The sequence below is a fragment of the Mustela nivalis genome (assembly GCF_964662115.1).
Source record: "Mustela nivalis genome assembly, chromosome: 16".
Taxonomy (NCBI): Eukaryota; Metazoa; Chordata; class Mammalia; order Carnivora; family Mustelidae; genus Mustela; species Mustela nivalis.
In genome coordinates, this window is record NC_139035.1 from 17,023,864 (window position 1) to 17,051,740 (window position 27,877).

The 27,877-nt window shown below is 39.6% G+C and overlaps 1 long non-coding RNA gene across 1 annotated transcript in view; it reads left to right on the forward strand.

The window, feature by feature from the left end:
- LOC309849348 overlaps positions 1-27,877 on the forward strand; it is a 128,288-nt gene that overhangs the window by 91,953 nt on the left and 8,458 nt on the right. The window contains exon 3 of the long non-coding RNA XR_014303664.1: positions 1,983-2,058. This is a non-coding gene — a long non-coding RNA (uncharacterized lncRNA). The remainder of the gene's footprint in view (positions 1-1,982; positions 2,059-27,877) is intronic.

Consider the following 27,877-nt stretch of genomic DNA (forward strand, 5'->3'; position numbering starts at 1 on the left):
TTGGAAAAACATTTATACAGTCCCTCTGTCCATTTTTAAAAATAGGATTGTTTATTTTTTGCTACTGACTTGTATGATTTCCTTGTACATTTTGGATATTAACCCCTTGTCAGAAATATGATTTGCAAATATTTCCTCCCATTCTGTAGGTTGCCTTTTCATTTTGTTAATGGTTATTTTGCTGTGGAGAAGCTTTTCATTTTGAGGAAATTTCACTTACACATTTTGATGTCATATCCAAAAATTATTGCCAAGACTAATGTCAAGGTGTTTTTCCTCTGTATTTTCTTCCAGAAGTCTTATAGTTTCAGGTCTTGTGTTTAAGCCTTTAATCAATTTTGAGTTAATTTTTGTTAATGGTGTAAGGTAGAGTTCTAATTTCATTCTTCTACATGTGACTATCCAATTTTCCCAGAACCATTTGTTGAAGAGACTGCCCCTTCCCCACTGAGTATTTTGGCTCTCTTGTCAAATATTAGTTGGTTGTATATGTGAGGGTTGATTTCTGGGCTCTTGATTCCTATCCATTTGTGTCCATTTCTATACCAATATTATAACTCTTCATCATTGCTCTAACTTTGTAGTGTAATTTGAAATCAGGAAGTGTGATGCTTCCAGCTTTGTTCTTTCTCAGGTCTGCTTTGGTTAGTCAAGTTCTTTGTGGTTCAATACAAATTTTAGGAGTATTTTTTCATATTTCTGTGAAAAATGCCATTGGAATTTTGATAGAGATTGCATTGAATCTATATATGGTTTTGGGTACTATGAACATTTTAATGATATCAGTTCTTCCAATCCATGAGCATGAGGTTATCTTTTCATTTATTTGTATCTTCTTCAATTTCTTTCATTAAAGTCTTATAGTTTTCTATGTATAGACCTTTCACCTCCTTGGCTAAATTTATCCCTAAGTATTTTATTGTTTTTGAGGCTATTGTGAATAGGATTGTTCTATTTTTTCCAGGTATTTTGTTGCTAGTGTATAGTATATAGAAGCACAACTGATTCTGAAAAAAAATTTTTTTAATGGAGTAAATTAAATTATGTGTATTGTCTCTCTAGTCTATTTTCTCTTCAAAAAGTATACAAATATCCATTTGCTCTAGAAACATAGCAATCAACTTTTTTCTTTTATCAGTTCTCCCAGATCAGAAGCAGATAATATTCAGGTTGCTGATAAAGAACAAGAAACCTCCTCTCTTTCATGGATATTTCAAAGAGCAGATGGTCTTTTGAGATTTTCTTCTTAGCCTTTCCTTAGCAGTGGACTCCAATTTGCCTACGCAAGTGTCTCAGAAACTTGTAGAGCTTGTCTTCCAGGCCAAACATGCCTCCTAAAAAGAATTTTAAATAAGGGTTCTCTGATGGAGATTTAAGTGAAATCGTGAGTTAATTCCTTTTTTGTTGTTGTTGTTCTTATAATTGGTGATAAATTATTGAGTGCTTTTTAAAAATTTTTATTTTTATTTATCTGTGTGTGTGAGAGTGAGAGAGAGAGAGCTCACAAGCAGGGGGAGAAGTAGGCAGAGGGAGAAGCAGGTACTCCTCTGAGCAGGGAGCCCAATGTGGGACTCAATCCCAGGACTCTGGGATCATGACCTAAGCCAAAGGCAGAAGCTTAACCACTTGAGCCACCCAGGCATCCCAAATTATTGAATGCTGGCTAAGTGTTTTACATTGTACAATACATTGCAAAGTGCAGGAGATATTAATTGTTCGTGGATTCCATATTTATAATTTTGCATCTTGGTGAAATTTATTGTAACCCCAAATCAGTGCTCATGGCTCTTTCATGGTCATTTATGGACATGGGTAGTACCAGGAAAATTTGAGTAATTCCACATGCACATGCCTGGTTGAGGTAAAAGAAGGCATCACTCTGCCTTTTTGTTTCTCTCTCATACTATGAATAAGAGTCCTTTTGTGATGTATTTGGTGCCATATTTTTGCATTTTCCTTGGTTATTTCTTTATTTAAAATAGCCCCCGAGGGTAGTGCTGAAGTGCTGATTACCGTTCCTAAACTGTGATGTTCAAGAAGGGAGAAAATATGTGTCAGGTAAGCTTAATTAAGACATAAGTTATGTTGATCATGACTTCAATAAATCAACAATACATATTAAGTAAAGTGTCTTTAAACAAAAACACACATCAAACAAGGTTGTGCATTAATTGGTTGATGAAAATGTTGTAACCAGAGTCTCACAGGAATCTAACCTTGTATTTTCCCTAGAAGCAATGCCTCAGTACTCGCTAATTCAGTGTTCCCAGCAACTATACACAACGTAACTGCCAGGAGAACTAGAATGGACAGTATATCAGAGGGTGACAGTTTACTTGGGAAGTGCAAGGAACACACATAACAAATAATGAACAACCTGAACAGTAACAGTGGTACAAATAACAAAGGGTAAACAAATCAGGATGATCTGGAGGAAGTCTTTGTGAAAGGACTGGTCATCAATCTAGGCTCTGCAGACTGAAGAGGGTTTATGTAAGCTCCCGTAGCGAAGAGTAGGAGTGATTGAATAGTCTTATTCAGGGAAGACAGGCTATAAGCCAATTTGTATTGGAGGATTATTTTGAATGTGGAGCATATGAAAAATAAGGCTGAAAAAAATCGTGTAGGAAGGACTTATGGAGGTCCTGAATTTAAGTCTGAGAGAGCCTGGGTTTGTTCCCTCAGACCAGTTTTTTTTTTTTCTTTAATCAATGTCATAATTTGCATAAAATAATTGCACTCATTTCAAGTGTACATTTTGATGAGCTTTGACAAGTAAACACCCGCAAGTAAACACCACCACATTCAAGATATAAAACATTTCTATTACCCCAAAATGTTTTCTCATATTGCCTCACAAACAATACCCTTACCACTCATAATACTAGGCAAAAAAAATAGCAAAAATTGGCTTCTATAGAAATTCTTATGATTTTTTTATTTGACACTTGGATTATTTGGAATAATTTTGTTTAATTTTAATACACTTTGAGATTTACCAGATAATTTTCTGTTGTTGATTTCTTCATTCTGTTGTGGTCAGAGAAAATTGTAAGTTCTCTGAGTACATGCTGCTGAGTGGAGCATTCTATAAATGTCAATTAATTCAAGTTGATTCAAGTGTTGTTTGAGTGTTCTGTATTTTTATTGAATTTTTAGTCTACTTGTTCTATCAATTACTGAAAGAGGCCTGTTGAAATCTCTAACTATAATTATGTGTTTATTTTTCCTTTTACTTCACTCTATTTTGCTTTCTCTGTTATAGAATTCTGTTTTTAGGAGCCTGTCATTTAGGGTTATCGTTGACACTTTTGTCATTATGAAATGTGTCTCTATCCTTGGGTATATTTCTTGTTGTGGTATTAACATAGGCATTGCAGTTTTCTTTTTTATTTATTTATTTATTTTTTTTTTATTAAAGATTTTATTTATTTATTTGACAGAGAGAAATCACAAGTAGGTAGAGAGGCAGGCAGAGAGAGAGAGGAGGAAGCAGGCTCCCTGGCGAGCAGAGAGCCCGATGCGGGACTTGATCCCAGGACCCTGAGATCATGACCTGAGCCGAAGGCAGCGGCTTAACCACTGAGCCACCCAGGCGCCCTGCAGTTTTCTTTTGATTAGTGTTTTCATCATATACCTTTTAAACATTTTTTTAGTTTTAGCTTATCTTCAACTCTGTATTTAATGCTGGTTTCTTTTGTTGAGGAATGCTTTTTTATTCAGTCTGACAATCTCTCTGATTTTTAACTCGACTATTTAGATCATTTGTGTTTAATGTAATTATTAATATAGCTGGATTTAAATCTAAATCTATTTGTTTTCTCATTAGATTTTTTTCTCTCATTAGATTTTTAAAAAATTTTTATTCATTTTTAAAATTTCTTTTCAGTGTTCCAGAATTCATTTTTTATGCACCACACCCAGGGCTCCATGCAATACATGCCCTCCATACTACCCACCACCAGGCTCACCCAACCTCCTTTAATCCATTCTTTATTCATATTTTCCTCTTTCTCTACCTTGTCTTTGGATTGAGTATTTCATAGTATTCTATTTTCTCTCCACTATTTTTTTTTTATTTTTAAAGATTTTTATTTATTTATTTATTTTACAGAGAGAGAGAGAGAGAGAGATCACAAGTAGGCAGAGAGGCAGGCAGAGAAAGAGGGGGAAACAGGCTCTCTGCCGAGCAGAGAGCCCGACGTGGGGCTTGATCCCCGGACCCTGAGATCATGACCTGAGCCGAAGGCAGAGGCTTAACCCACTGAGCCACCCAGGCACCCCTTCTCGCCACTATTAACTTGCTAGCTCTATCTCTTGTTTTATGTATGTGTGTGTGTGTTTTGGGGAGAGTGGTTGCTCTAGATTTATAATATACATCTTTAACATAGTCTACCTTTAAATAATATTATGCCACTTCATATATAATATAAGAACTTTAAAATAATATATTTCTGTTTCCCTTTCCAGTCCTCTATGTTGCTATAGTCATACATTTTACTTCCACAAGTGTTATAAACTCCACAATACATTCTTTGGTTCTTCTAAACAGTCAGTTATCTTTTAAAAAGTTAAAATATGAAAAAAAAGGATTTTTACATTTATTCTTATATCTATTATTTTACTTTCTTCATGTCTTTGGATAACTCCAAGTTTCCACCTAGTATTATTTTCCTTCTTCCTAAATGATAAAAGATTTACATTTAAAAAATTTATTTAAATTCAATTTAATTAACATATACTGTATTATTAGTTTCGGAGGTAGAATTTGGTGATTCATCAGTGCTCTTTACTTCAGGTGCCTTCCTTAATACTGATCACCTAATTACTCCACCCCCCCACCTCTCCTCCAGCAACCCTCGGTTTGTTTCCCATGGTTAAGAGTTTCTTATGGTTTGCCTCCCTCTCTCTTTTCACCTTATTTTATTTTTCATTCTCTTCCCCTATGTTCATTTGTTTTATTTCAAAATTCCACATATGATTGAAATCATATGGTATTTGTCTTTCTCTGACTAACTTATTTCCCTTAGCATTATACCCTCTAGTTCCATTCACGTCATTGCAAACGGCAAAATTTCATTCTTTTTGGTGAGTAATATGACACTGTGTGTGTATGTATGTGATATATATATGTATCTATATGTAGATACCTATATGTATCTCTCTATATATAGATAGATAGATAAATATCATACATTTATTCATTCATTTGTTGATGGACGTCTGGGTTCTTCCCATAGTTTGGCTATTGTGGACATTGCTGCTATAAACATTGGGGTGCACGTGCCCCTTTGAATCACTATATTTGCATCCTTTGGGTAAACACCTAGTAGTGCAATTGCTGGGTTGTAGGGTACTCCTATTTTTAACTTTTTGAGGAACCTCAATATTGTTTTCCAGAGTGGCTGCACCAGCTTGCATTCTCACCAACAATATAAGAGGGTTCCCCTTTCTCTGCATCCTCACCAATGTTTGTTTTTCATTTTACCCATTCTGACCAGCATGAGGTGGTATCTCATTGTGGTTTTGATTTGTGTTTCCCCAATGCTGATGTTGGACATTTTTTCATTTGTCTCTTAGCTATTTGTATATCTTTGAAGAAATATCTATTCATAACTTCTGCCCATTTCTTGACTGGATTTTTGGTTTTGGTGTTGAGTTTAATAAGTCCTTTATAGATTTTGGATACTAACCCTTTATCTGATAAGACACTGGCAAATATCTTCTCCCATCCTGCAAGTTGCCTTTTAGTTTTATTGACTGTTTCTTTTGTTATGCAAAAGCTTTTTGTCTTGATGAAGTCCTGATAGTTAATTTTTGCTTTTGTTTGCCTTGCCTTTGGAGACATGTCTAGCAAGAAGTTGCTGTGGCTGACGTCAAAGAGGCTGCTTTCTGTGTTCTCCTCTAGGATTTTGATGGATTCCTGTCTCACATCTTTAGTCCATTTTGAGTCTATTTTTGTGTGTGGTGTAAGGAAATGATCCAGTTTCATTCTTCTGCATGTGGCTATCCAATTTTCCCAACACCACCTGCTGAAGAGACTGTCTTTTTTCTATTGGATATTCTTTTCTACTTTGTCAAGATTAGTTGACCGTAGTTGAGGGTCCATTTCTGGGTTCTTTATTCTGTTCCATTGATCTATGTGTCTGTTTTTATGCCAGTACCATATTGTCTTGATGGTTACAGTGTTGTAATATAGCTTGAACTCCAGAATTGGGATGAATTCAGCTTTGGTTTTCTTTTTCTTTTTTTTTAATTATTAATTTTTTATTAACATATAATACATTAGCCCCAGGGGTACAGGCCTGTGAATCTCTAGGTTTACACATTTCACAGCACTCACCATAGCACATACCCTCCTCAATGTCCATAACCCAACCATCCCCTCCCTACCCCTCTTCCCCCAGCAACCCTCAGTTTGTTTTGTAAGATTAAGAGAGTCTGTTATGGTTTATCTCCCTCCCAATCCCATCTTGGTTTTCTTTTTCAAGATTACTTGAGTTTTTGGGTGTCTTTTGTGTTTCCATACAAACTTTAGGATTGTTTGTTCCAACTCTGTGGAGAATGTTGATGGTATTTTAACAGGGATTACATTGAATGTGTAGATCACTTTGGGTAGTATAAACATTTCAACAATATTTGTTCTTCCAATACATGATCATGGAATGTTTTTCCATTTCTTTGTGTCATCTTCAGTTTCTTTCATAAGTGTTCTATAGTTTTCAGAGTAAAGTTCTTTTACCTCTTCGGTTAGGTTTATTCCTAGGTATCTTACAGTTTTCTGTGTATTTGTAAATGGGATCACTTCCTTGATTTATTTTTCTTCTGCTTCATTATTAGTGTATAGAAATGCAACTGACTTCTGTGCATAGATGTTTTCCATCATGTGACTTTGCTGAATTTCTGAATCAGTTCTAACAATTTTTTGGCGGAGTCTTTCGGGCTTTCCACCTCAAGAAACAAGAAAAAGACTCAACCTAACCTTACACCTAGAGGAGCTGGAAAAAGAACAGTAAATAAAGCCTAAATCCAGCAACAGAAGGGAAATAATAAAGATTAGAGTCTGGTGGTATTATGGAGGGCACATATTGCATGGAGCACTGGGTGTGGTGTATAAACAATGCATTCTGGAACACTGAAAAGAAATTAAAAAAAAAACACAAACACTTAAAAAAAAAGATCAAAGCAGAAACCAATGATATAGAAATAATAATAATAATAAACACCCCCATAGAACAGATCAATGAACCCAGGAGATGGTTCTTGAAAAGTATTAATAAGATTGATAAACTCCTCGCCAGACTTACCAAAAAGAAAAGAGAAAGGACCAAATAAAGTTGTGAATGAAAGAAGAGATAGCATGACCAACACCACAGAAATACAATTATAAGGAAATATTATGAGCAATTATATGCCAAACAATTAGGCCATCTTGAAGAAATGGGTACTTTGATCTGTAAATTTATAATTTTTACAAAATTTGGGAAAATTTCAGCCATAAAGTCTTCAAATTTGTTTTTGTTCTCTTCTCCTCCTTTCTGGGACTCCAGATACACATATGCTAAAGAGCTCAATATTAGTCTTTGAGGTGCTGGTGTTTTGTTTTTGTCTTTTCTCTTCCTCTTACCCTGTGGACTTAATTAAGATAGTTTCTTCTGTTATGGCTTCAAGTTTATTGATCTTTTCTTCAATAGTGTTTAATCTGCTCTTAGTACTTGTCAATGAACTTTTCATTTCAAATAATGAGTTTTAATCTCTAGATGATCTATGTTGTTTTTATTTATATTTTCCATATCTCTCTTCACATGTTAATGTTTTCTTTTAAATATATATACATAGTTATGACGTTTATAATTGTTATTTTATGTCTTTGAAAACTCCCTATCAAATCTATCATTTCTATATCTGTGTCTATTCACTGACTTTCCTTGTGGTTTTGAGTCACATTTTACATATCTAATAATTATTTTTATTGGAAAGTGAACATTCTGAGTTTTCTCTGTTGAGTGCTTGATTTTGTCATATTTCTTTAAAACATGATTGGTTTTATTTTGGCAATCAGGTAAGTTAAAGATTAGCTTGATCCTCTTAGGTTTATTTTCTTTCTTTCTTTCTTTCTTTTTAAGATTTTATTCACTTGGGGTGCCTGGGTGGCTCGGTGGGTTAAAGCCTCTGCCTTCGGCTTGGGTCGTGATCCTGGGGACCTGGGATCATGCCCCAAGTTGGGTTCACTGCTCGGCGGGGAGCCTGCTTCGTCGTTCAGCCTATTTGTGATCTCTTTCTCATTCTGTGTCAAATAAATAAATAAATAATAAAATCTTTAAAAAAAAATCTTTTTTTAAAAAAAGATTTTATTCACTTATTTGACAGAGAGAGAGATCACAAGTAGGCAGAGAGGCAGGTGGGGGATGGGAGGAAGCAGGCTCCCCATGGAGCAGAGAGCCTGTGGGGGCTTGATCCCAGGATCCTGAGACTGTGACCTGAGCTGAAGGCAGAGGCCCAACCCACTGAGCCACCCAGGTGCCCCGAGGTTTATTTTAAAGTTTTTTTTCAGGGCAAGTCTGGAGGATACTTCAGGCTCCAGTATGCTAGGGCTTCTTTGCGATGCTACTAGGCTCTGATTCTTCCGATGACTCCTTTGAGTGCTCTGTGACTTCAGTGAGGCCTACTTATTCTGGTTGATGAAAATTCAAATAATTTTTTTCAGATCTGTTTGAGCTCTGGGAATTTCTTGGCTTACTACATTCTACTAATCTTTCTTAGCCTCATGGAGCTCCACCCTCTGCATGTACAGATATATGTTCAGGCAAAGAATTGAGAGGACCCCTGTGCACATTTCTGGAGCTCTATCTTCATATAGCTCCCTTATTTCCAATATTCTGCCCTGCAAGTTCTACCTACCTTGGGCTTCTTGAACCTCAAACTTTGCAAGGCTCTTTTAATTTATTTTATTCTTTTTGTTTCTTTTTTTGCAAGGCTCTTTTTAGACCACTCCTTCCTGTGCTGTAGTTTGGATGTTATATTGAGGTGGACAGTGAGTGCAAACATATAAATACTTCATTTATTTCCCTTTTCTAGGGGAACATAATCTTGCATTACTTATAGTCCATGTCTGAAAATACTGATTTAATTTATTTGTTTATGTTTTCCTTTAAGTCAGGAGAGCAATTTCCATAGCAGTTACTTATTCATGGATATAAGTGAAGTCTACAGTGGTATTTAGCATTGTGTTTGAGTTTGTGTGATCAGATACATGTATGTATTGTGTATGCCTTCATATGGTTAATATGAGTTATCCACATTGCCTTACTTGACTTGGGCTGCCATAACAAAATACCATAGACTGGTGCTTAAACAATAAAAATTTATTTTCTCACAGATCTGAAGGCTGAAAATTCAATATCAGGGTGCTACCTTGGTTGGGTTCTGTTGAGGGTTCTTGTCTTGGTTTAAAGGTGGCTGCCTTTTCACTATGTCCTCATCTGCAAGGGATGGGGGAAGAGTGTGCATGCCAGCTCTCTTGTGCCTTTTCTCATAAGGACATTAATCCCATCAAGAGGGACATACCTGGGCACCTGGGTAATCCAGTGGGTTGAGCCTCTGCCTTTGGCTTGGGTCATGATCTCAGGTTCCTGTGATCGAGCCACACATCAAGCTCTCTGCTCAGTGTGGAGCCTGCTTCCCCTCCCCCTCTGTCTGCCTCTCTGCCTACTTGTGACTTCTCTCTCTGTCAAATAAATAAAATCTTAAAAAAAAAAAAAAAGAGGGACATACCCTCATGATCTCATCCAATTATCTCTCAAAGGTCCCATTTCCAAATACCATGACACTGGGGATTAGAGTTTCAACATATGAATTTGGGGGTGGGGATGGATTTAACTTAGATCTTGGCATGCATTCTTCAGAAATATCTCTCATTACAGTAAATTGTTTTACCACATACGTGATAGCCACTCTTCTTCTTTTTTTTTTTTTAAAGATTTTATTTATTTATTTGACAGAGAGAGATCACAAGTAGGCAGAGAGGCAGGCAGAGAGAGAGAGAGGAGGAAGCAGACTCCCTGCTGAGCAGAGAGCCCGATGTGGGGCTCCATCCCAGGACCCTGAGATCATGACCTGAGCCGAAGTCAGCGGCTTAACCCACTGAGCCACCCAGACGCCCGATAGCCACTCTTCTAAGATGTATTTTAGAATAAAAAATAATAAAACTCCCAGCTTCTACTCCATTAGTGCTACCCAGTCTGGAAACGAATGCAGGCAATAGGGAGCTCTTACATACGGATTTTTGAGCAGGGATTTGACCTGACGAAATGGTGATTGAGGTGTGTAAGGTCAGTGAGACTAAATGTAGGAGAATGACAGGACAGCAGGTTTAATGATCAGTATGGTAACCATCTTTGAGTTCTCTCAGGGTTCAGGGTCAGTAAAATTTGTCATTAGTCATTTGCTTAGCTAGTTGTACCCAAGCTTATCATTATCTTCAGCAACCAAAGCTTCCAACAGCTCCAGCACTGAAGAAATCTTCAAAGACTCAGGTGCTGGAGTGCATTATCCATTTATTTATTCATCCAGTATATCTTTTATTTAGTGGTTGTATCTGGCATTTTTAAGTAATCTAAAATAAAGACTATTGCCCTTGGGGTGCCTGGGTGACTTAGTTGTTGTGCATCTGCATTCGGCTCAGGTTGTGATCCCAGGGTCCTGGGATGGAGCCCTGTGTCAGGCTTCCTGCTCTCTGCTTGTGTCCCTGCTCTCAATATCTCTCTCTCTCTGAGTCAAATAAATAAATAACTCTTTTTTTTTCTTTTCAAAAAAAGGTATTGCCCTTGCCCACAAGGGGTTTATGGACACTTTGGGAAGGCAAGACCAATGCATAAGTTAAAATATAGCATAAATTCATTATTTTGGCAATATCATACTGCTTTTAAGATGAATTCTCATACCTTCTATGGTCAAAAAGATAACAACATGCTGTCTCACAGATTGTCCATATGCTGTAGGGAAAGAAAAATGATAGTCAGTGTGGGATGGTATTAGCCAGAGAAGACTTTTCAGAAGAGGGTTCGGGTGTTTTCTTAAAAGATATGCTAAAGAAGTGGAAGATCCTTTGGTTGCAGAAATCTCCAGGCAGATATCATAGGAGTTTAGGCTGACCCAGGCAGGGTCTTGGGGAGCTACGGTTGGATAAGAGGAGGACCCCAGAGTAGAAACCTTAAGAGCAGGCTGAGGCATGTGGACTTGATATAAGCATCAAAGAGAGAACTGTGGGAAGTTCTTCTGTAAAAAAGCAATGGAAGTTTTTGCTCTATGTTTTCTGTTCCCTTCTTTTTCCTCCACTTTCATGCGAGCTTATTTTTAAATTCCCTTATGACACTAATAAGCTTTTAAAATAAGCTTTATTCTTGCATCTTATTTTTTAAACAAGCCCAAAAGAGCTCTTTACCACAAAAGTCTGTAATAAAATTTTAGGACCATACCCATTGAATTGATACGTTAAACTAGTAACTGACCACCTTTTCTCTTGCAGGCATAGTGCAAGACACTGAGAGGGATAGAAAGCGTCAACGTTTATTATTCACTCATTCAGTCAATCAGTCTCTTACAGTGCTCAGGAAGCATTGACTATGTCTTCAGTGTCTTACAGTCTCATGATCAGGAGGGACTGATGTAAATGACTGGTTGGATCAGGTCACTTTTTGTCACCTTCAGCTGTCCGAGGGGTCCACTCACTCATTCCCCAGGACCTCTCTCCAGGACTTTTATTTATTTTATTTATATTATATTATATTATATTTTAGTATGCTCCGTGCCCAATATGGAACCCAATGCAGGGCTTGAACTCACAACTCTGAGATCAAGATCTGAGTGGAGAGCAAGAGTTGGATGCCTAACCAAGTGAGCCACACAGGTGTCCCTCTCCAGGGCTTTCTGATTTGTTTATGGACATGGGAAGGGAATCACAATGGAAATCAGGAGCTGTGCTGGGGTCTTCCGGGGCTGCTGGGGCCTTTTTCCTCCTATCACAGAACTCCATGTTGACATAGTCCCATGGAGATTTCTTGGTCGTGCATGGTGTTTCTGTTCCTGAATCTTTGAAATAGTCATCTGAATCTAAAACTGAGGCTCAATTAGAAAGGATGGAAAGAACATCAGAGATGTCACTTACATGGTTGGGGGGTAATGTCTGGCTGTGTGAGGGAGGCATATTTAATGAAAATCCGTTATTTCATCAGCAGGTGGGAAGTACTTGTAGCTACAGGATTTTAGTTTACAGTAAACACATGCCATGCCGTGTGACCACAACTTGGAATTAAATGCAGTTTTAGATCATATTCATAAAAGTGTAATACGGAAGATACTTAAAACAAACAGTTTCCATTTTACTCTGCATTGGCTAGTTTATGTCTGGAGTGTCTTGTTCATTTTTAGGGGTCCGGTTTTAAGAGAAATACAGCAAACTGATTTATTGAAACGTTAAGGAATCAAATGTGAAAATGAAAGGGTTTGAAACCAAATGACATCTGGAAAGGCTGAGGGAAGTCTATATTGCTCTTGCAGAAGAAAAGACTGACAGGCATTCGAGAACTTTGAAACAGCCGACGGGAGTTTGAAGTAGGAGTTAAGCCGGATCTGTGTAGATACAACAGATTCATTTAGGAACAACTCAAGGAAGTATTGGGGAAACCCAAGGAAGGCGGAACTTCTCCACGATCAAAACTGTTCCAAATGGACTAGTTTGTCCATTGGAGTAACAAATACCCCATCACTGGATGGATTCTATGAACATCTGGGGAAAACGTTGAGGAAGGCTCCAATATCGTTTGATTCAATGATTTTGTACCATATGATGAATCCTGTCACACCTCAGTGCCCTCTGAGTGATCACAAGTAGTGCTCATAGGAAGCTGGAGGAACTTGGATGAGCAGATGAAGAGGACAACTGCCAGAGGCTCCAGTTCTGAGTCATATTTGAGCTACCCTTAGAGGCAGGGTAGAGAGAGGAAAAGAAAAAATTCCAAGAGGAAAAACACCTTCTGTTGCTCTTGGCAAACATTTGAACAGCACCACCAGCCTTATGCAGCCCTACGGGGAGGAGGTTGGCCGTTGATGCGTTGGCCCCTCTATCTGTCTGCACTTCCCAAGGCAGGAGGCTCTTCTTGGACCCCCTCTCCTCCATAGCCGGGAGGTGATTAGGCCCCAGGGTGGTGGGCGAAGTAAGTGTAGGTCTGTTGTCAGTGACAGGAGACAGAGCTTACACCAGCTCTGCAGCCGTGTCTGGTACTCCCTGGCAAGGGGATAGTCTCAGTTGTTCTTTCTTCCTTTGGCTTGTGGGGGCTTTCCTGATCTCTAGAATGTTTGAGCCTCATCACCAGCACGTGTGCGTGTTCCAGAGTCTGCTGCCGATGCCTTCCCTCGCTCGCTACCGTGCATGCCTCCTTTACCGCCTTTGGTGGTTCTCTTCTCACATGTACTTGTCTTCTATCTCCAATCAATGGTAAAAATCCTGAGGTAAGGATTGGCTTATACTCTTTTTAGTTAAGTTTTTAAAAATATTTCTTCCTTTTTAAAAAAAAAAGCTTTTGTTTTAATTCCAGTGTAGTTAACATACAATATTATGTGAGTTTTAGAGGTACCATAGAGCGATTCAACAATTCTGTGTATCCGTGCTCATCATCAAAAGTCCCCATCGCCTGTTTTCTCCATCCCCTCTCCCCTCTGGTGACCATCAGTTTGTTCTCTATAGTTAAGAGTCTGTTTCTTGGTTTTTCTCTCTCTTTTTTTGCCTTCGCTCATGTGTTTTGTTTCTTAAATTCCAAACATGAGTGAAATCATATGATATTTGTCTTTCTCTGACTGACATTCTATTCTCTAGCTCCATCTATCTTGTTGTAAATGATAAGCTTTAATTCTTTTTATGGCTGATTAATATTCCATTGTGTATATACACCACATTTTCTTTATCCATTCATCTATGGATGGACACTTGGGCTGCTTCCATAATTTGGCTATGGCAAATAATACCGCAATAAACACAGGAGTACATGCATCCCTTCGAATTAGTATTTTTCCATTTTGGGAATAAATAGCCACTATTGAAATTACTGGATCATCAGTTCTATTTTTAACTTTTTGAGGGACCGCCATAGCGTTTCCCACAGTGGCTGCACCAGTCCGCATTCAAACCAACAGTGTAAGAGGATTCCTCTTTCTCCACATCCTCACCAACTCTGTTTCTTCTTTTTGATGTTAGGGATTGGCTTATACTTTCGTGTGTTTTCCATAGCACCTATCCCAGTCCCTTTGCATAATGAATGTGCTTATTCAAGTATCAAGAATATATGCCAGTTTGTCAAAGCAGATCTTTTTGTAAAGGTGAGGATGTTGGTTAGTTTTTATGTAGGGAAGTTATGGATTCTTCATGATAAACATTAATCATTGGACACCAGCTCTTTTTTTAAGACCCTTTACGTGTTCAGACTGGCTTATATCATTTGAAAATTCTTGCAGCTGGGGTAGGTGTTGAACACTTGGAGTTCTCTCCTGGCCCAGCATTTGGAGATCATCTCTGAGGTCTGTTTGAATCTGTTACTGTGAATTTCAGGGACTGTGCTGCTGATTACACGAATTTACTCAAAACCAATAATAAACTGGCCACTCCCCATGATTTGGGCTGTTACTTTTCCTAGAAGAAAAAAATAGAAAAGTTTTCCAAGAAGTCACGTGTGCCCTTTAAGTCCCTAAGTGTCCAAAAGCAAGAGAAGCCAGGAGGAGAGACGCTAGAGTCATTGCCAAGTGCAGTGTATGTGTGGGTTGCAGTGTGATGGTGACCTCACACACCACATCTCCTTGGCTCTTATTTTTCCCTCTGCAGAAAGCTTTGGGGGAATGGGCAAGCAGCTTTGGCACCCTTTAAAGGCAAAAACAAGCTATGTCAAAGCAGTCTTGTTTTACTGCCTGGCTGCAAGTTCATTTGTGGAGAAACCAAGGAAACCACCTTTGAAAGGCTGCATGTGGACCAAATAAGAGAATCTGAAACCATGTTGTTGTACTTCAAAAATAACAAGACTTGGCAGGTAATGGGAGAACACCATGTTTTAATTGCTTTGGGTATTAATTAAGAAAGGTAGAACAGGCTTTCAGGGAGGGGCTTTCATGACCGTAGGAGTGTTTGAACACTGTCTTTGTGTGTATCTATTCTATAAATCATCACAAAAACGGGAGAAGATGAAGAAGCATGGCAGACTGATTTTACTGCCAAAACAAAGATCGTGTCTGTAATAAGGTACCCAATGTCCCTGTAGGTCTACGCTGGGCAGTATCCTCTTACATTCAGCCTTAGTTTTTCCTTTCCTCCTTCGGCACCTTCATCCCTGTGGTCCAGTCACCTTCCCTTCTGCCGCTCAAATTCCTTTTCCTCCTTGATATTTAACAACTGTGAAACACCAACCACTGACTGTCCAATGATTTGAAACCATTACTAACAGAGCTAACTTACCTGGCCAGGTGTTTGCTTCTGTCTTCAGCCAGACCTTGTATTCACCCAATCAGATCGGTGGCTGTTCTCTGGGAAACTTGCAAACTTTGTAGCAAAAGGGAAGATGGCCATGAAGAAGTGTCCTGTGGCCCTCAGTTCCATCTCCATAGGAGTGCTGAGCAGCCTTGCCCCATTTTTCTTCTGTTTTTCAGCTGAGAGGAAGTTTAAAAGAAAAAAAAAAAAAGGTCAATGTCGTGCTTAACTAGCTGTGACCTATGCTGGATTTCCCAGCATCATGAATTCTCATCTTCAAAATGAAGGGATGGATTGGATTACTTCTAAAGGTTCCTTGGGATCTACCTTCTGTGATTCTGCTCTAGCTTAGCATTCACTACCGGCGCTCCATACCACAGGTCACCATGTGAGCAACAGACAAGAAGTGGTTTCAAGGAAGGGAGAGCCCAGCCCCAGGGAGTGAAATGGCGTCGGCAGAGTCTCGAGAAGGTGGGCTCTACAGCACTGAAGAAATGATATGTTAGTTCACGAAAATTTCCCAGTACAGTGTCTTAAGTATTTTAGAGGGAAGTAGCAATATAAATCTAATATGTGAGCGATTCTGTCATTCTAACTCCTATGCTTTCTACCAGTTACAATGAGGTCTCCCTGGTGTTTAAACTTGGGGTGTAGATTTTTTTTCCTGCTCTTTTGTTTTATGCTTTTCAAGGCCCATTTTGTTTGGGTTGCAACAAGAAGGAGCAAGTGAGGGCCAGGGCTGGTCTAGAGATCTGGGGTCTGGGGCCACGGACAGGACAGTAGCCTGGCATTGAACACAGAAGCTGGGGCCTGCTTCCCTCATTGAGGTACCAGAGTTGTCTGAGGGGTGCAGTATTCTTTATCCTCCATCTTAACAATCCAGAGGTCTGGGAAGCCACAGGAAACTTCCAGAAGCCCAGGAAGGCCACGACTAAACACACGGGACTATATGATGTGGGACCTATGAGTGGGAAAAACAAAGAACACTAAGCATCTTAACCTGGAAAGAGGAAGCCTTGGACATGCTGTTGGAACATATTTTAGTCCTTAAAGGACCGTCATGTAGAAGGGGAATGAGGCTTGTTTTTGGGTTTTCATAGTACATTATTGATGAAAATTAGACAGATATTGGTTCAATGTCAATAAAAATATCCTAATGGTGTGTCAGAAATTGAATAATACTACTTGACATCTTTATAGTGTTGTACATTTGCAAAAGTGCTTTTCCTACCTAATTTAATAGCCCTGTGGGGCAAGTAGAGTTATTATTGTCACTATTATTAGGATTCCTAATTCCTTTTTTGGGGGGGGATTCCTAATTTCACAGCACTATGGGTAGGTAGAGCTCAGGTTATTATTGTTATTACCATCAACACCATTATTTTAAGTCACATATGAAAATGGAGATTATACTAAATGACTTAAAGTTCTGAAATTTTTAAGCAGATAAGTCTAACTCTATAGCCTAAGCTTTTCGTTAAATTTACAAATATATACACTCCTCAAACTACAAAATAAGTGAGAAAACAAGATACCTGCTTCCAAATAACAGTCGGTGAGATCACCCCATGCTCCTCTTTAAACCCTTCCTGACTTTCTCTTCCGGTGTATTAACTTCTGATTGCCAACTCCAAGGTCTCTCTGTCATTCTCATGGACCTGGAATGGTATTTTTTTGAACTCTGGCTGGGGTCATTTGGGAAGGATCAGCGGGGGGGATGGGGAACCTGGGGCACTAAGTGGCTAATTCAGGTCTAATCTGTGGGGCCCCACGGAGCAGTTGAGTGCATCCCAAGGAGCACAGCTGGTTTTTCGTAGTGCTGCTATTATAGGATTATGAGAAATGGCAACTGGGCATCAAGTAGTGGGGCCTCTTTTCTCAGGCTCTAGGGAAAATGTAACAGCAATAGTCCATGCCCTTGGCGACCTTTGGCCTCAGGAGAGAGCAAATGAATGGTCAGTGGAGAATGATACTGAACTCATTTTAGTAAGAATTAAAAAAAAAAAATCCCATTTTGTTTTGTTTTGTTTTTTCGATCTCCAGGGAATAATTCCCTCTTTTTGTCCCAGTTCCTAGCCAATTCCTGGAGTTTTTCATTTTGCCAAACCCAAATATCTCTTGCTGACATTTAGCGAGTTGATGAGGCTTACTGAGCACTTGCTCTCTGGAGAGCGGGTAGGGAGAAGCAGAAGAACACGTGCACATGCTCCCTGACTCAGTTTCCCAGAAGAACAGTTATCGTAGTCGGCATTATGGTGGAGGTGTCAAAAGGGCATGGAAAGATCTATAAGAACTGGAACACACTAATGTGGTTCATTGGCTACCCAGCAATATATATTTTTTTAAAAAACCGTATATATTTTTTAAGTCGAGAGCATGTGGGAGGTTGGACAGGAGTGTGGTTTGAGCAACAGGCCAAGGATTGCCTTCCATCTCTTGGGTTTTTTTCCTTCTTTTTCAACTCTTCGTCCCTGCCGCAAGCTGGAGTGTTCTAGCTTTCTCCTTCTTCGCTTCTCACACCTTCGCACAGCGGTTATGTTCTGAGAGCCTGTCAGTCCAAAACCTTTTCCGTTTCTCTCAGCGGGCCTAGGGGCCCCGTAGGCCAGCAGGGCACCTCGCAGCCCCACTAAACAGCATGGAAACATGAGACGGTTTGGCCGAGGAGCTCTGTTCGGACACCTGGTCCGGATGCCAACAGTGGCAGGTCTGCTGCCCGTGATGAGGACTGGTGATGTGGAAGCGGGGACTGCCAGACTGTAATGAGGCAGGGCACCCTGGCAGACACAAGCCTTCAGCCACGTTCTTAAGGTGGTGAGTGTCTGGCCCCGGGGGCAGGGGGGCTAGGCACAGAACCTTGGAGGGAGCAGGATGGAGTCAGACTTGAGCATGAGAAGGGAGGAGGCCAAAGGTGTTCTAGTGACGATTATAATAATTCAGATCTTTAGAATTTGAGTCCCTGCTCCCGTCCCCACACTTCATTTCTCTTTCCTTCTCCCTCACATTCAGAATACGGCAGTTTTTTATCACACTGCTCTTAGGTGGCAGATGGATGGAGGTGGGACAAAGAAGTCCACTGGATTTCTGATTGAGTCTTCTGAACTTGCCTGGCATAAACAATAATCTTAAAAGCTGAGGCTTTACATATTTTTTTTTTAATCTAAAATGCCTGGCTTTAAATATCAAGAGCCAAAGTCTAGAGAGCTGAAATTTTAGAAGGCAGGATGACACAATTTATTTCCTTCCCAAAAGGAGATAAAAATGTGACCAGCTGGGGAAACAAAGAGAACCAAAGCCAAGTAGCTAGATATCACTAGAACTTAGGCTTTTCTATGAGGAGGGTCAGCGCCCTTATCTCTGGGGCTGAATTATGAGAGGGGGTAGGATTGGGCAACTGAAATTGTGACTGGATTGAAAGGAGCTCAAAGGGCAGTAGACCCTTGTGCCTCTCTCTCCCTGAGCTGTGGCCCAAAGACCAAGGACACCTGCCTCCGACATGACCCTGGGCTGTAGCGTAGTGACAGCTGGGAGAGGCTAGTTAGCGGATCTGAGGAAGCCTCGTGGAATTCCACACGATCCTACGCTCTCGCAGGTGGTAGCAGAGGGCCCCCAAAGAGTTCCCACGACACCCACAATGGCAGCAAAAGTGACCAAGAATAAACTGTGTGATTCTAAAGGAGGCTGGTACTGGGTTCTGCGAGGAAGGTACGCATGCATGCACTTCCCGGTAAGATGCTGTAGCAGGATGGCGAACTGTGAGGACCGGGGACAATGAGTCAGCCAGTGTGGAGGACAGCTTGAAGACAGACTTCTTTCCCCGGAAGCCAGGACAATGGCTGCCCTCCACCAAAATAGAAATTTAGAACAAACCCTGCAACAAAGAAAAGAGAAGGGGGCGGGGGTTGGGAGCGTGTGCGTCTCAAAGTAACCCTAGTTAAGTCTTTAAAGAGGCTGAGTAAGCTTGAATTGGAAAAATTAAGATTTCTGTGACAAAGAAAGAAATAAGAAATGAGCTAAGTTCTGTTATAGACAATACAAATATTGCATTTTTTTATAGTCCATGATTGGGTATTTGACTTTCCATGCAGGTTTGCCTAGATGGAGCAATGACACCGAAATGAAGTAGAGTAGGAGACCAATGCAGAAACTTCTAGAGGGGAAGCTCAAGGCCTAAAGGAGCTAATTATGATGAGAACTTGCCTCATGTCCAAGAGGAGGCTAGGGATGGGGGAAGGCACACTACTGTTTTTTTTTTCTTTTTTTAAATTAATAATTTTATTTATTTATTTGACAGAGAGATCACAAGTAGGCAGAGAGGCAGGCAGAGAGAGAGGAGGAAGCAGGCTCCCTGCTGAGCAGAGAGCCCAACATGGGGCTTTATCCCAGGACCCTGAGGTCATGACTTGAGCTGCAGGCAGAGGTTTAACCCACTGAGCCACCCAGGCTTCCCAGGTATGTTACTGTTTCGCAGAGAGGGCTGCAAGGGGATCCCAGTTGGTTTCCCGGCATGTTGATATGTTCCTTTGGTGTCTCTCATGAGGCCCTAAAAGAGCTCTTCCCAGGGAATCATTATGAACCCATTAAATGGCTTTGACCTTTCCCCACTCCTCCCAGAAATGAGCACATGCAGTCTCTTGGTTAGTGTTGTGAGAATGGATCCCATGCTTGTGACCTAGACTCCGTGTGTGGGAAATGCTTCTGCAGGCACTGCCCACGACCAGACGGGGCCAGACCTGCACATCCCACGCCTGCTACTGCTGGGTGTGCGGATGAGGATGGGGCAGTGAAAGGTGAGATGTACTCTGTTCTCACAGTATACTGACGGCGAGATAAATACAGCTAAAATGAAACCACCGAACCCACTCCCACTTCTGATCGCTGAGCAGCCACCTGAGACATGTAACAGAATTATTTGGAAGCTAGTTCTCTGGATCAAGACAGATTTGCATGAGGAGAATGGAGTTAGGACACCATCCCCTGGCTCTGTGACTCTTTTTCTATTTATTTATTTATTTATTTATTTATTTATTTATTTATTTATTTATTTGACAGAGATCACAAGTAGGCAGAGAGGCAGGCAGAGAGAGGGGGGGAAGCAGGTTCCCTGCTCAGCAGAGATTCCGATGCAGGGCTTGATCCCAGAACCCTCGGATCATGACCCAAGCCAAAGGCAGACACTTTAACTCACTGAGCCACCCAGGCGCCCCACTGTGACTCTCTTTCTTCTGAGGGTTTCCCCCTTCCCCCTTTCCTCGGTCAACAATACTTTTAGCTTTTGCTTCTTCACTTTTCTTTCTGTTTGCCTTTCCTCCCCTGATGCTTGACCTTCACTTGGGATCCCCCGAGTTTCAGTTTTATATCCTGGAGGAAAAAAAAATGGGATTCTCCTCCCAGAGAGGAGCTCTATGTTCGTGCGGCTCAGAGAACATCCTCCGATCCTAGACTGGTTATAAATTCCGGGTTTCACTTTCTCGCAGCAGTTTTGCTCGTGGGACAGGTTTGTTAGAAGAGTGTGAGCTGCTGATAGAGAAGAGAGAGATGCAGAAGGATTTAGCATATTGGTAGGACTGATTAATCCATGTACTGGCACCATGGAGTCAGGGTTCTAAGGGAATGGTGCAAGGAATAGTGATGTTTTGATGGGACAACGGGACTCTTACCTAATCTTCACTCCGATAGCTGATAATGGGACCCACAAGGCTCTTGTCTCAGATAAACTAATTACAGTTACAGGGCTAACGAGCATGTGGCTTACAGCTTCCTAAATTCCTTTTTTTTTGTAAGAGTGTGAGAGAGCATGCAGGAGAGCTGGGGAGTGGCAGAGCGAGAGGAAGAGAGAGAATCTTAAGCTGATTCCACTCCCAACACCGAGCTGGAGGTGGGGCTTGATCTCACCACCCTGAGATCATAACCTGAACCGAAATCAAGAGTCTGATGCTTATCAAACTGAACCACCCAGGTACCCCTGAATTACTTTCTGAATCGATAGTTGTGCTCTTTTACTTTTCTCCATGTATTTTAGTTCTGTAATTTGGGATGAGGGGGCTTCAGGTTTAGAGAGTTGCCTTAGTCCTTCTCCTCTGTTTGTAGACTATAATTATCATCCCTTGTGGTATTCATTTTCTTGGATTAGCATTTTATTTTTTCTTTATTACACTAGGACCCTATTCCCATTTTCCCTTCCATTGTTAACATTCGTGCCGAAGTGCTCAATCTATGACCTTAAGAATGCACGTATCTATGAGGAAGAGTGATGTCTTGTATATGATTCTTATGAAAAAAATATAATGGAGAATTTAAAACATTTATAAAAAAAGAAGGATGACCTAATGACTCCCCCGCCATGTACCCACCTATCACTCAGCCTCAACAATTATGAACACACGGCTCATAGTTCCCCTTCCTGTATTGTTCCTTTTATTCTCCTCATATTTTTTGAAGGAAATCCCAGATATACAATTTAATGTACAAATATTTCAGTATCTCTTTCTAAAAGACAAAGATTCCCCTTTTTAAACATGACCATAACGCCACTGTTGGGCATAAAAAATCATCAATAACCAGTAATACTATCAAATATCTTCCAGTCATTTCCCATATTTTCCTGATACTATAAATGTTCTTTTCTTTTGTTTATTTTTATTTGTTTTCACAGTGTTTGAATCAGGATCCAAACAAGTTCTGTGTATTACAATTGACAACCATGTCTTTCAAATTTCTTCCAAGCTATGGTTTCCATTCCATTTCTTTTTGTCCTTGGCACTTTTTGTTGTTGATGAAAGGCAGTGGTTTGCCTGGTCCAGTTTCCCACCATTGTTTCCTTGGTTGCCTCCTAAGACCATGTTTATTTAACATGTAGCCCTGTCTCCGATATTGTTACAAATTAGAAGTTAGATCTAGAGGTTTGATCAGATTCGGGTTTGATTTTGGAAAGGTCCTGACTACTTCATAAGTGGTACTTTGTACTTCCATCAGAAGGGATATAATGTTTTGTTGTCTTTTTGTAATATTGGTAGCCCTTAATAATTGGTACTCATATTTAATTCATTAGAACCTGCAAATTTGAGATATCCTAATTCTAGAAGTTCTTTTTAAGGAGGAATACTACTGAATAAAATCAGATCCATGTTCACACTGTCCTCCAGAATAAATTCCAAATGCATCAGAAGCGAGTTAAAGCATACAAATATTCCAAAAAATATGGTGAATTCCTCTCTAATTTAGAGTAGGGAAATCCTAACTCTGACTTAAAACCCAAAAGCAATAAAAAAACTGATACATAAAAATTTTAAAAAGCCTTATGCATAGCAAAAGTTATCATATGGAAAAAAATAAATGACAAAGTAGGAGAAACTATTTGCAACTTATTCATAAACAACAAGTTAATGCCCTTAATATAGATAGACTTTCCCTTATAACCTCCCCTCATCAGTTTGTATTGGGAAAGCAGAATAAATGCTTAATTCTTTTTTTTATTACCAGTTTTCAAAAGAATGAGTTGAGGAGTGCCTGGCTGGCTCAGTTGGTAAGCATCTGACTCTTGATCTCAGGGTTGTGAGTTTGAGCCTCATGTTGGGTATAGAGATCACTTAAATAAATAAAACTTAAAAAAAAAAAAAGGAATGCGTTGATTTCCAAGGATGATCAATACAGTGTTTTTCTAAAGTATAGTAATGAATTTGTGGACTTAGAGTTACTTGTTGTGTTTCAATTGACTGTAATGGTCTATAAGGTCAAACTGTCCATCTGTGACTAGGAGGAGCCTATTCAAGGTGGGTTCTGGGTCCATTTGACATAACTCCAGCTGTCTTTGATAGCATCCTGCCTTTCTTGGAATTTAGATACTGTCAAATTCCTTTTCCTTTTTTTAAAAGTTTGTTTATTTTGGAAAGAAAGAGAGCGAGCACATGGGAGAAGGGCAGAGAGGAGGAGGAGAGAGAATCTTAAGCAGGCTCCCTGCTGAGCCCCCAACTGGAGGCTCGATCCCACGACCCCAAGATCATGACTTGAGCCAAAATCAAGAGTCAGTCACTCAACTGACAGGACCACCCAGATGCCCCAGATATTGTTAAATTCTTCCCCATAGGAGTTATATCATTTTACGTTCCCACCACTTTTTCAACAGAAGATGACATCAAACTGAGGTTTTTACCAGTCTGATGGGTGAGAGGTGGTATCTCAGTGTAGTTTTGTTTGGCTCTTATTATGAGTAAGGGTGAACATATTTTCATGTGGTTAGGAGCCATTTGCATTTTTCCCTACAAACTCTTACTTTATATCTTTATCACACATTACATTTTTTAATAAAGATTTTATTTATTTATTTGACAGAGAGAGAGGTCACAACCAGGTAGAGAGGGAAGCAGAGAGAGAGGGGGAAGCAGGCTCCCCGCTGAGTAGAGAGCCGGTTCGGTGCTCAATCCCAGGACCCTGAGACCATGACCTGAGCCAAAGGCAGAGGCTTAACCCACTGAACCACCCAGGTGCCCCACATATTACATTTTTTAAAGTGTTGCTGGCCTCTTTTCTGTTTTTAGAAGGTCTCTCATTATACTAAGGATATTAACCCTTTTTTAATGAATAAGTTGCTAATAGTTTTTCCTGTCATTTGTCTTTGTTCTTAGGTTTGTTATTTGTCATGTGACAGCTTTAAAAAACTTTTTTATGTAATAAAATTGATCAATATTTTTATTGCTTTGGGGTTTTAAGTCATAGTTAAAAAGATTTTCCCTACTCTAAGAGTGTAGAGGAATTCACCTATTTTTTTCCCAAATACTTGTATGATTTAATTTTAGATGTTGAGATCTCTGAAATTTATCAAAATTTATTCTGGAATGAAGTATGAGCAATAAATCTGATCTTATCTTTTCCTATTATTATACAATTACCTTATACTATGTTTTCTCCACTGACTTGAGATGCTATGATTACCATATACTAAATGCCCATGTCATATATGAAAGTTCATATCTGGGTCATTTTCTAGATTTTATTTTCTGTTCATATAACAACATGAAATATATATATTTAAATTTGTGATACATGAAATTTATTTTTTTCTAGTTAACATGCCGTGTTACATCACTTTCAGATGTGCAGTATAATGATTTAACAATTCTATACATTGTTCAGTGCTCAAAGTATTTTATTATAGAGGTTTATATTTGGGTTGAATTCTGACTTAACTAGTCCTCTTACCCCTGATCAGCCCCTTTACCCCCTTAAAATGTTCTTAATTTTAAGGTTTCTTCCCTGGTGCTTCTTGCTAGTTTGTTTTTCTAAATGAACTTCATAATCAACTTGTCTAACTCAAAAGAGAATTATCTGATGACATTTTTTTAAATTGAGGTTGCATTATACTTACAGAATATCTTATTAAAAAGCTGACGTCTTTGGGATGCTGAGTCTTCCTATCCTCACATGTGGTATCTAATTTCATTTGTTCAAGCCTACCTTTTGTTTCTTTCTTAATGTTTTATGGTTTTCCTCATATGGATTTTGAGCATTTCTTGTAGGTGTATGCGTAGGTATTTTATTTTACTTTTGCTGCAGTGAAAGGGGTTTTTCTTTTCCATTAGCCTCTGACTAGGTCTTTTGGTTTGTGATAATTTTACTGCCTGCTACTTTACTAAGTTTTCTTATTATTTGTATAATAGTTTTCTCAGGTATTCTTTTCAATTTGAGATTATATCACATGTAAATGGAGAGTTTTACTCTTTTGTTCCAATTCTTATTCCTCTAGATGCTTTCTCTTGTCTAATTACATTAGTTCCAAGACAGTGTGAAATATAGGAAGAGATAGTGTTTGTCTCGTTCCTAAATTTAGCAGAGAAGCCGTCGGTGTTTCCTTCTTTGTAAGATGAAAGATTTGGGATTTTTGTCTCTTGGTTTCTTTTTATGTCTATTGGGTCAACATTGAAATTAGCTAATAATCTCTTCTTTCCCTTCCCTTTCCCTCCGCTGAATCTATTTTGAAGTAGCCTTCTTTTAGTCCCAATTAATTCCCAGTGAGCTTATTTTACTTACACATATTCTTTCCAGTCTTCCTCAGGTTTTTTAATGGTTGTATTGCACAGGAATTGTCAAAACATACAACTCTAACTTATTACCTTATGTATCTTACATATTCTCCTTTATAACTGTAATTTAGTCTTAAATTTACCAATTAATATACACTTAATGTTTAAAAATTTTCATTTCTAGTTGTTTGTTCCTAGTGTATAAAAGAATTAATTTTTGTTAATTGCCCTTGTAACCTGCAACCTTGTTATATTTTATTTATTAGTTCTAGGAAGTGTTTTGTAGTTTCCTGAGAGCTTTTCTACAAAGAGAATCATGTCTATTTCATCATAGAGATACAAGTGTATTTCCTTTACCTGCCTGAGAATATTTATACTTGATGCTTTAAAGTCTTTGAGAATTCTAACATCTGGATCATCTCAGGGTTGGCATAGGTTGATTACCATTTTCTTCAAGAATAGGTCATATTGTCCTGAGTCTTTCTTTGTTGAATACTCTGGGGTTGTACCCTGGACATCGTGAATGTTATACTGCAGAAACTCTGCATTGTTATATTTCTCCAAGAAGCGCTGATGTTTTGTTTATCAGACGATTAACTCGGTTAAGACTCAGATTGCCAGCTCTCATGCCTATGCTACGTGGTGGTTCAGATCTTACCTCAGCTCTATAAGCCATAATTACAATCTACTTTCCATTTGTTCCACGTTTGCATGGCTCAAGGGTTGGCCAGAGACTTGGGCTGGGTTTGTACATAGAATTTCAGAGTCTCCTTACCCCCGAACCCCGCTCTTTTTTTTGAGGTTCCCCCTTACTTTCTGGCAGCTCTGGTTGTCCTGGCACCGTGGCATGGTTTCGACAATCAGAAAGATACTGGACCTGCTTCCAGAATTTAAGCCAGCCCACACCAGTATTGCTGCAACTGTGGTTTCCTGCAGGGCAAAGCCACAATAAGCAGGGAGCTCATTCCATACTGGTCACTTGCTCCAGTTTTAACTCATCTCTAAGCAGTCTGACCTTCTCTCAGTCTTGAGAGTTCCCTGAGTTTCTGTTGTACTTCTTCCCGGGGTTTATAGCTGTTCTTTGGCATAGTAAGTGTTTAACTCCACACTGGAAGTAGCACTTCTTTTAGTCCTTGAAAAGTCTCTCAAAGGGAATATAACCTGGGGCAGGCCCAGTGGGGATAAGTTTGGGTCCTAAGAGTCTCTCAATAGTGATTTCTGTACTCCCTCTACGGCAAAGCCTGCTTCTCCGCACTGAGACTGTTCACTATTTAACAAGTCTCTGTAAGAGTATTTCCTGCCCCTTACGTTCTGAGCCTCACCGTGGCCTTTGATAGCCACGGAGCTAGATGGAACTGGGACAGTATCCTCTTGCCTCCAAGTCCATGGGCCTGTGCGCAGCAAGCATCCCAATTTGCAGAGCAGATGTAGAATCAGTACGAACAAAATCTCTTTAAACTCCCGTGTGTGAGGCTCCCCCTCGGTCTGGCAGTAAGAGACCCATCTTGCCTCCATCTGGGAATATTGTGTCTACAACAGCACAGGGAAAGGGGATCAGGGATGGGGCTCCGTTTCTTGACTCGAGAAATGCAGTCACTGGATCGGCACCTATTTTCTGCTTTTTGTATGACATTGGTGCTGTGTTACGGTTTCTTTCCTGTCCCACTTTTTTTTTTTCCCCCTAAAGCCTTCTCTAATTGTCACAAATCTCATTCTTTCTCAAGGCTTTTAAAGAAAAGAGTATCTGTAGATTGGATTGCTTTGTGTTGTCTTCTCATAATTTCATAAGTATAAATCCTGACTTTTCTTCCAGTCTGTAATAATTTTGAAGGCTGGGTCTGAACAACTGATCCCCCTAACAGTGCCTAATGTAGGATATATTGTCAATGTACAGTTGAATTGAGCCTGAAGTCAGCAACCAATTTGGACAGCTCAGAGTTCTGGGCTTGCGGCAGAATGTCAGTAAATTTCACAGTAGGTGGCCTTAAAACCATGCTGAGAACTCAGCAGGAAGGACAGGGCAATTTTCCCCGTTCAGGAGACTGAGTATGCAGTGCAGGATATTAGAAGTGAAGCTTTAAAATAAGTAAGTAAATAATGGACCTGTGTATCTGAAGTTTTCAACTTAAGGCAAGGGGCTTAAAGCCAAGATGAGAATCATCAAGGAGGTAAGCATGGCTATTTCTCGACAGCTTAGGGACTGAACGAAATTCAATCTTGGGTCATGATCCTGACACTTTAATTGAAGTTAAAATTTAACATCAATAAAGTAAGTAAGTACATAGCACAGAAAAAGAGCCGCGTTTTGTTCTCATCCTGTTCACTGTCAATTTGACTTTTCTAATCCGAAAGG